At 30.4% G+C, this 8,952-nt stretch overlaps 1 non-coding gene across 1 annotated transcript; it reads right to left on the bottom strand.

Annotated features, from left to right (window-relative positions):
• Positions 1 to 510: 510 nt before the first annotated feature.
• On the bottom strand, positions 511 to 626 carry LOC111987683 (U5 spliceosomal RNA). The gene has a single exon (XR_002880325.1). It is a non-coding gene; the product is annotated as a U5 spliceosomal RNA (small nuclear RNA).
• Between the last annotated feature and the right edge of the window lie 8,326 nt (positions 627 to 8,952).

Genomic DNA, 8,952 nt, shown 5'->3' with positions numbered 1-8,952 from the left:
TATTTTTGAAAGATGACGTGGCTTTTTTTGCCATCTCAGTGTTGATACTGCCATAAAATTTAAACAAATTAGCATCTTATTTAATTTTTTTTTAATATTAAGCATACCAACAATGCAAACCTTTTGTCATGTAGGTATTTTCCGTTAGTAACTTAACAGTAGAGACCAAATTGACCATAATCCAAAAATGTAAGGACTAAAATATTGTTTTCACCTATATATATATATATATATATATAAAAGTAGAGATCTAATGCGAGAAAGCATGGGGTTCTGTCATTTGGCGCAGACTATGAAGATAATTGAAATACTCTTAAATCACATCAGAGATAAGAACAAATTTAAAAATAGAGACTCTTTATTTCCTTTGATTCAATGATAAAGAATTTTATATAGGCAAAGATTAATCAAAGACTTTACCAATAAGGTTTTTTACCTTTTAATATGTGTAAATTATTCACATAAATTGTGAATATTGGTGTCACAAGTTTAACTAGTTTTGTGGGGGTTGGATTCTATTGAAATCAACCCCTCAAAAATTGATGCATGCCATTTTGAGCAGCGAGCACACGGTATTCTTTAGTAAAAGGCGAGAGAATAGTTCGCTTTGTGCTCACTGCGTAGCTCCATATGTTGTTCTCTTAGTCATATCAGCTTATAAGTAGTCTCCATTTCATTCTGAGGTTGATCTTCTAGTCGAAGTGGGAGTATTACCTGATGTTCAGAAGTGGGTATAGAGTAAACAAGCAATGAAGCAAACGAGTAATTGAATGCCTATTCCATGCTTGATGGAATTTGTGCACGCAGACTTCACACTAGAGGAACTAGAATCACTCATAATTCAAGGAATGGTACATCATTATGTCTGTTTCAGCAACTCTGCATAAAAATAATCTAACTTGGAAAATCTATATTTTTAGTTAACCAACAATTTTTGGCATTTGATTCTATCTGTTTCATTTCCTAAGCTCCCCTTCAAACAACCATCTTCTGAAATGATGCTCTTATTAATTTGCAAGTTTTGGATTTGCAAAAACTATATTCAACTATTAAATCTATGGAGAATTGCCCAAATGTACTAACAGCTTTCACATCATAAGCCTATAGCCTATACAACTAAAAGCATCATGGTTGAATTTATTCAAACAAGAAAGCTGGGGGGAAATGGAACAGTGTTGATTTCGCAATTTGCAATTTACGACTAACTTTACAATGAGACGAGATTTAGTGATAGTCCAATGATACAGACACCCTCTGTGACGCCCAATAATGTCTAGAGTTCGAATTCAACTCCCCCCTCCCCCACTAGTTACCTAGCAAAAAAAAATTACAATGAGACAGTGATCCCAACCTTATTATAAAAGAGAAAATGATCACAAACTAAACCATGGGTAGTGCAGGGAGTTCAGTCTCGAGAGGCACGACCTTTCCATTCTTTCGTATTTCTCTATAGCAATCAACGAAGCTTGTTATAACCAAGAGTAATGAAGCTAGAAATGAAATGACGTAGATCACAAAATTCACGATACGGTAATCTGGCATTGAATAAATAGGGAAGCGAATTCCTTCAAGCAATACAAGAAAGAAAATACAACAAGAAGATATGGGGCAAGCATAAATTACACAATAATTGATCTTCCTCTCGTTCCTCTCTCCAATTATCGGGGCCAGCCTATTCTCCAAGTCTGCCATATCTTCTTCTTCTTCTTCTTTTCTTTTTTGGTTAAGATAATCTGAGATTCTCCAGATAAATCAACAATAAAATTTAAATTATTAAAATCTTAACCATTCATTTGTCAAATGAGTGTTTTAGATTTTGTCACGTTATCAATAATTAAAATAGTATTAGTCAATGATTTTAACTGTCGATGCTAAATATGTGTTAGTCAAATGAATTTTTTAAAAATTTCCGGAGAATTCTAAAGGATCCTATTCTCTGGTCATGATATTAGATTTCTCTTTTCTTTTCTTTTTTTTTCTTTTTTTGGTAATATACTAGATAGGCTAATATTGAATCATTGGGGCCAAAATGGCCATATATTATCAAGGTTTTCAGACCCGGACCGTTCATTGAACTGTAAAAGGGAGATGTTCAAAGTTTTTTAGGTCGAACCGAGATCGAACTAGAGTCAAACCGTGATGACGTCATAATTAATTAAAGCCTAAATATAGATATTAAATTTATAAAACTAGCAAAATTGACTAATATATCTATATATGTGAGGAAATTTAATGATTTTCAAGCATATATTTAATAATTAAATAAGAAATTTAATAAAATAAAATAATAACCATGAAAACATTAAAATTTATGATTAATTTTTGAAGTAAAGTTGAATATCTTTGAAGGATTTTAATTATAATTTTTTTTATTCCTTGTAAGAGATGGATAATTTAATTAAGTAGAATAAAATGGTGTTAAGTTGTTTTTATAAATAAATAAATAAATAATTTCTAAGGGGTTGGACCGCACAGTTCTTGCCACCGGTTCGTGTGGTCCAACCCGGTTTTAGGGGTTCACGGAATCGCCACGCATGCCCGGTTCTTTACGCTTAAAAAACCGGTTTTCATCCCAGTTCCTAGTTTTCACAGTCCGACCTCTCGGTCCAGTCCATTTCTGAGAACTATATATATTACTATTTGGCAAAATACTTAGCAATAAACCATAGTTTATGAAATATTAAGCAATTTACCACTTTTTTGAAACTCAAGTTTGCCATAGAACTCGAGTTTTTGGAACTTGAGTTCTTTGAAAAAATAGCCTTTAAATTTGTTGTGCTATTTTTTATTGAACTCAAGTTCCATAAAAAAATTTCCAAAGAACTCATGTTTTACAAATTCGAGTTTTTAAAAAGTGGTAAATCCCTAATTATTTCGTAAATAATAGTAAATCCATACTCATTTTGCCAAACAGTAGTACTTGGCCATTTGGCCCAAATTGGGACAAATGATTTTTATTCCTAAAGTGAAAAGGCTATTGGTTGCTCAAAACTCAAAAGTTGGTATATAAAATGAGAACATGACTAAAAACGCATAGCTTGCAGAGTCATTTATTTTTATTTTTTATTTTTTTGAAAACCAACCAGACTTCATTCATTTAAAAAAGTAGAATCCAAATACAAAGCATCACGAGCTGGTGGTGGCAAATCCTCCAACCACACAACTTCCTCATCTAAGAAATTAGCATAACGTTTATTGCTTTCGTTTTCATCATTTTATTATATAAACCTTATAATTTGATGTGTTAATGCGTTAAATTTGGGTAAGTTATATTTTGTAATTATGAGGTGATTTTTCATGTATATATCCTTAGATTATAAAAATTGAGCAATTATTCTCCTAAAACAGGACACAATAGTAACATTATAGCAAGTAGCCCATTCTACATGTCTGTGCCATTAGAAAACTTAGTCTAATGGAATTCTAGTTAACTCAATTGATAAAGTCTCTGATGGTTGAATAAGAGATTTGCAATTCAATTCTCATCTACACCAAAAATCAATTCATGTCTTGGTCTGATGATAAAAAGTTATCATCAAGAGCGAATACCATAAGTTGAAACTCTCTATAAAAAAAAAAAAAATAATAATAATAAAACTTAAGTTGAAACTCTCTATAAAAAAAATAATAATAATAAAACTTATATTTTAGCCTTCTCTGATGTGTATTCTAACCTTCTGATCACATCATTAACCAAATATTTAAGACAAGGATTCCTTAAATTGGCAATCCCTTAGTATTTCAGGTGTAAGTAAGTTAGTGAGTGAAACATTTTTATCTAAAGTGAGTGAAACATTTGAAACTTGGTATTCTGGCCTTCGTATCATCATATCATTATGGAGATGTTATGGAAAGAAGCCCATTAATCACAAAAAACTTGTAGGGAGCATTTTCTGTTGGTATTCACGGTTAGTCACTATTAAAATAGGCCTAACCACGTAAGGATAAATTGCAATTAACCTATTATTATATGATACTAGATGATGTTCCGTGCGATTCGTGGACTACTTTACATTTCATTTGAAATCATTTTTATGTATATTAAAACCTACATATAATACTTATTTTGTTATATAATATTTATGTTTGTCCATAATATTGTTAAATACTTTGAAACATGATTTTTTGATGGGATACTAAGCGATCTGAAATTTTTTTTGAATGATATTCAAGAAAAGAGTATTCTAAAAAAATTCATAGAATTAGAGGAACTCTTTTTAATTCATATTTTATTTTATTTTTTAAATTGTATAACACTATAAGACTATAACATATTATAATATTTACCATTAAAAGTAGATTTTATTTTTTAAACTGATTAAAAGTAGATTTTATATTTATCCAAAAAAAAAAAACCTGATTAAATGATTTTGAAATCTTCAAATAAGAATTTAAAACATAAATTTAAGCAACCTCCCAAACACTTCCTTAACCAGTCTATTCTCACAACCAAATATGGAGACCTCAATTGCAAACACTCAATTCATTATCTCAATGAAATTAAGGAAATTGTTTGTAAGTATCAACATATAAAAAATAAAAAATAAAAAAGTAATTAAACAAAGAAAAATTGGCTAAAAACACGTCCAATTATCAAAATTTATTTATTTTTAGTTAGGTTTCTATAAACTTTTTTTTAAAAAAAATACTTTGAAATCATTATTGATTTTTATTTTTATCACTGTGGCTCATACCACATAAAATAGTAGTAAAAAAACCCTACAAAGAAACCTACAAATTATGAGTTCTAACACAAAATTAAAAAAACAAAAAAATAGCTAACTTCATAAATAATCAATTAGAATGTGTGTGTGTGTGTGTGTGTGTGTGTGTGTGTGTGTGTTTATAGTTAGTTTGTTTCTTAAAAATAAAAATAAAAAATAAAAAATGTTTCTTTTTTCTTTTTCTTTAGTTCTAAGACAAAATACATTTATGACTTTCTCAAACCAAAATCCCAAACACTCAAAAACTCGAAGCAAATCACAACCTTCACAAAATCTACAGTGTCTGACTTCAATATCAAAACCATAAGTTACTTACACTGAATAAAAAATGTAAACCCCCTTTTTTGGTCATAGCCTACTCATACAGGTTAGGATCAAATGGAACTGCAATGTTGAAGTTATGTAGGTGTTGTTAAAAGATTGAAGGTAAATAACATCATTTTTCATCTGAGCATATTTGAGATGGGATGGCATAAAGGGCTGTGAGTATGTGTATATAAAAGAGTAGAAGTTAAAAGGGTGAATGGAAATGTAAAGAGCTTTTGTGTGAGAGAGAGGAAAAGTCTTAAAATATTGAACCAAATAAAATAAAAAGTTGTCTTAAAACATTGAATAAAAAATGTAACAAAAAGTAGTCTTGAAACATTGAATCAAAGGAAATAAAGAGTCTCTATTTTTAAATTTGTTCTTATCTCTGATGTGATTTAAGAGTATTTCAATTATCTTCATAGTCTGCGCCAAATGACAGAACCCCATGCTTTCTCGCATTAGATCTCTACTTTTATATATATATATATATATATATAGGTGAAAACAATATTTTAGTCCTTACATTTTTGGATTATGGTCAATTTGGTCTCTACTGTTAAGTTACTAACGGAAAATACCTACATGACAAAAGGTTTGCATTGTTGGTATGCTTAATATTAAAAAAAAATTAAATAAGATGCTAATTTGTTTAAATTTTATGGCAGTATCAACACTGAGATGGCAAAAAAAGCCACGTCATCTTTCAAAAATAATTTTCTTTTATTTACAATTTTTTTTCCTTTTCTTTATTTTTTTTCTTTTTGTTTTCTCACAATTTCTTTAAAATTTCATTTTATTTTCTCACAATCTTCACTGTTTTTCTCCAAACCCAAATAAGGTCGTTGTCTCTCTCATTAATTGCATGCACTCATACTCTTCTTTGTATAGAGATGATTTGGATGAGAAAGCAATCAAACCTCTACTAAAGTTTCTCCAGCATATCAACTCAAATTACTCAATGAACCCAACTCCAAATTTCTCTTTTTTATCTTATGAAAGTCTTAGCTTGGTGTCTTATCACTTTAAAAAGCTTGGATTTTTTGAACTAAAAAATTTCAATGCGTTTGTCAGTATAGTCCAAAAGAGAGAAAACTCATGAGCACAAGAAGCTATCTTTCATGGAATCCAAGCTCGTAGATCCTTTCCCAACAAGGTCAACCCCATTACCATAAATTGCTCAACCCCCACTTCACTTTGGTTACTTTGTTCCCACCATTGTGACCAAAAACCCACATCACCCACTTGCCCAAAAAATTTACAGATCTGGGTTCTAATACCCCTGTGCATAGTAGATCCTATCCCACTCCTCTCAAAGCACAAAACCAAAGTGGGTCACAAGCTTATGCTAATTTGATGAGTCCGCCTGTGAATCCCATCATCGTCAATGCCATTGCACGATCTGTGCAACTTTCGTGCTCAACTCATGTTCCAGTTGCCACCCACCTAGGGTCCTAATTTTCGGTCGATCTTTGAGAAGTTACAATGGTGGTGAGAAATAATGTAACCTATATTAATGCTATTGACCAGTGGTTAAGGTGAGGAAGAGGAAATTGAGAGAGATGGAGGCCTTAGAGCATTCTCATCATGTTATAAATGCTAAAATGCTATTTTTAGCATTTATAACCAAAAAAAACCTACTCCATCAAAGATACCATATGCTAAAAATTTTGACATTTGCTATAGTAAGCTCTCATTTTTTAGAGTGCAATATAGCAAGATGTTATAATTTTCTTTTTTCTGCTATGAGAGAGAGAGAGAGAGAGAGAGAGAGAGAGAGAGAGAGAATAAAAAATAATAAAGAAAGAATATTTAAATGAAATGGTAAAAAAAATAGAAGTTTTGATGTCAGGAGTATTGTAAAGTGATGTGTTAAATGCTATAAAGTTAGGTTTTTAGATGCTAAATGCTAAAATTTTTAAAACTCTTGATGAGAATGCTCTTATCTAGGTTTGGACAAAAACAGTGAACAATGTTAAAAAATAAAGTGAAATTTTAAAGAAATTGTCAGAAAGTTAAAAGAAAAAAAATAAAAGAAACAAAAAAATTAGTGAATAAGAGAAAATTATTTTTAAAAGATGATGTGGCTTTTTTTGCCATCTCAGTGCTGACGTGGCCTTAAAATTTAAATAAGTCAGCATCTTATTTAATTTTTTAATATTAAGCGTGCCAACAATCCAAACTATTTGCCATGTAAGCATTTTTAGTTAGTGACTTAAATGTAGGAACCAAAAATGATTGCAAGTTGAAAACAACAGAGATCAAATTGACTGCTATCAAAATGTAAGGACCAAATTGACTATGACCCCAAAATGTAAGAACCAAAATAGTTTTTTTGCCTATATTATATTCTAACCACAAATCCATGCAATGTGTGGAAATAAATAATCATTTTGTATTTGTAATATAATTTATAATTTTTTTTCTCTAAAATTTGTTGAAGATAATTTTTTCTCCTTAAAACTTGAAAATTTTCTATTAAATCTAATTGGGTCTACTTTGGTCCAATTTGGTATAATCGGTCCAATTCGGTCCACTCGGTTAATTTCGTACCCCTTCAATCCATTATATTTTATTTGAGCCTTAAATTGGTTCTATTTGTAGGTTGCATTTTCAAGTTTAGCTCAAAAATTCATTTTTTCTTAATTTTTGGATTGAAGGTATGGAATTTTATTATATTTGGGCTAAGATCTTTAGTTTTAAGTTAAAAAATTCAAAGATTATAAAATATATATATGAGCCCTAAAAATGCAATAAAAATGAAAAATATTCAAAATTATTATTCGTTCCAAACTGGTTCTATTCGGTCCATTATGTCTTCTTCAGTTCAATTTGGTCTAAACGGTCTGAATCGGTCCATTCAGTCCTATTTAGTCTATTCTGTCCACTAAAGTTCTATTTTGTTTATGTTGGTCCATTCTGTCCATTTTAGTCTACATTAGCCCTATTCAGTCCATATTGGTCCTATTCTGTCCACTTTAGTCTTATTCAATCCCCATTGGTCCTATTCAATCCATTCTGTCCACTTTGGTATTATTCAATCCAATTTGCTCTTATTTGGCCCATTTTGTCCACTTTGGTTTTATTTGGTCCTATTCAGTCCACATTGGTCCTATTTTATCCACTTTGGTCCTATTCCATTAACATTGGTCCTATTCGATCCACTTCAGTCTAATATGTGCACTTCAGTCTAATTTCATCCCATTCGGTCCATTATGTCCATTCATTTTTATTCTGTCCACCTTAGTCCTATTTGGTCCACCTTGTTCCTATTCGGTCCTATTCTGTCCATTCAGTCCACTTTGTATGATTTGGTCCAACTTGGTCCATTTGAACCACTTCAGTCCATTTTAGTCTACTTCAACCTATTTTTGTGCACTTACATAATGAGAAAAGACATGTTTGGGTTGAAAACACTTATTCTAAATTAAAATTTATTAAAACATATATAAATATTAAACTCGTAATATCTAAAATATTAAGTATAACATTTATTATTGTTACGTTTTTGTTAAGCTATATTAACGTAGCATTTCAGTTCACTTTAGTACAACTAAATTTAAATAAAAGTCTTTCTAAACATAAAATCTTTTAAATTTGTATACTAAATTTAAGTGAGCCACATTAATGTAGCATTTCTAAACTTAGCATAAATTTGTCTACGCTGCTCATAAAGTCTACTAAATTTATGGTGTTAAAATAAATGAATAATTGTCACGAATTTAATTGTCGTAAATTGAAGTGAGCCACATTAATGTAGCATTTCTAAACTTTATGATAGTTATTCATTTGTTTTAACGTCATTAATTTTAAATGAATTGCATGAGGTTGATTATACATTTAAGCTATCTGTGTGTGTGTGTGTGTGTGTGTGTGTGTGTGTGTGTGTGTGTGTGAGAGAGAGAGAGAGAGAGAGAGAGAG

This window comes from Quercus suber, unplaced genomic scaffold, assembly GCF_002906115.3.
Source record: "Quercus suber isolate HL8 unplaced genomic scaffold, Cork oak 2.0 scaffold_69, whole genome shotgun sequence".
Classification (NCBI taxonomy): Eukaryota; Viridiplantae; Streptophyta; class Magnoliopsida; order Fagales; family Fagaceae; genus Quercus; species Quercus suber.
Note: the sequence above shows the minus strand (reverse complement) of the source record. Positions and strands in the feature narration are given on the sequence as shown.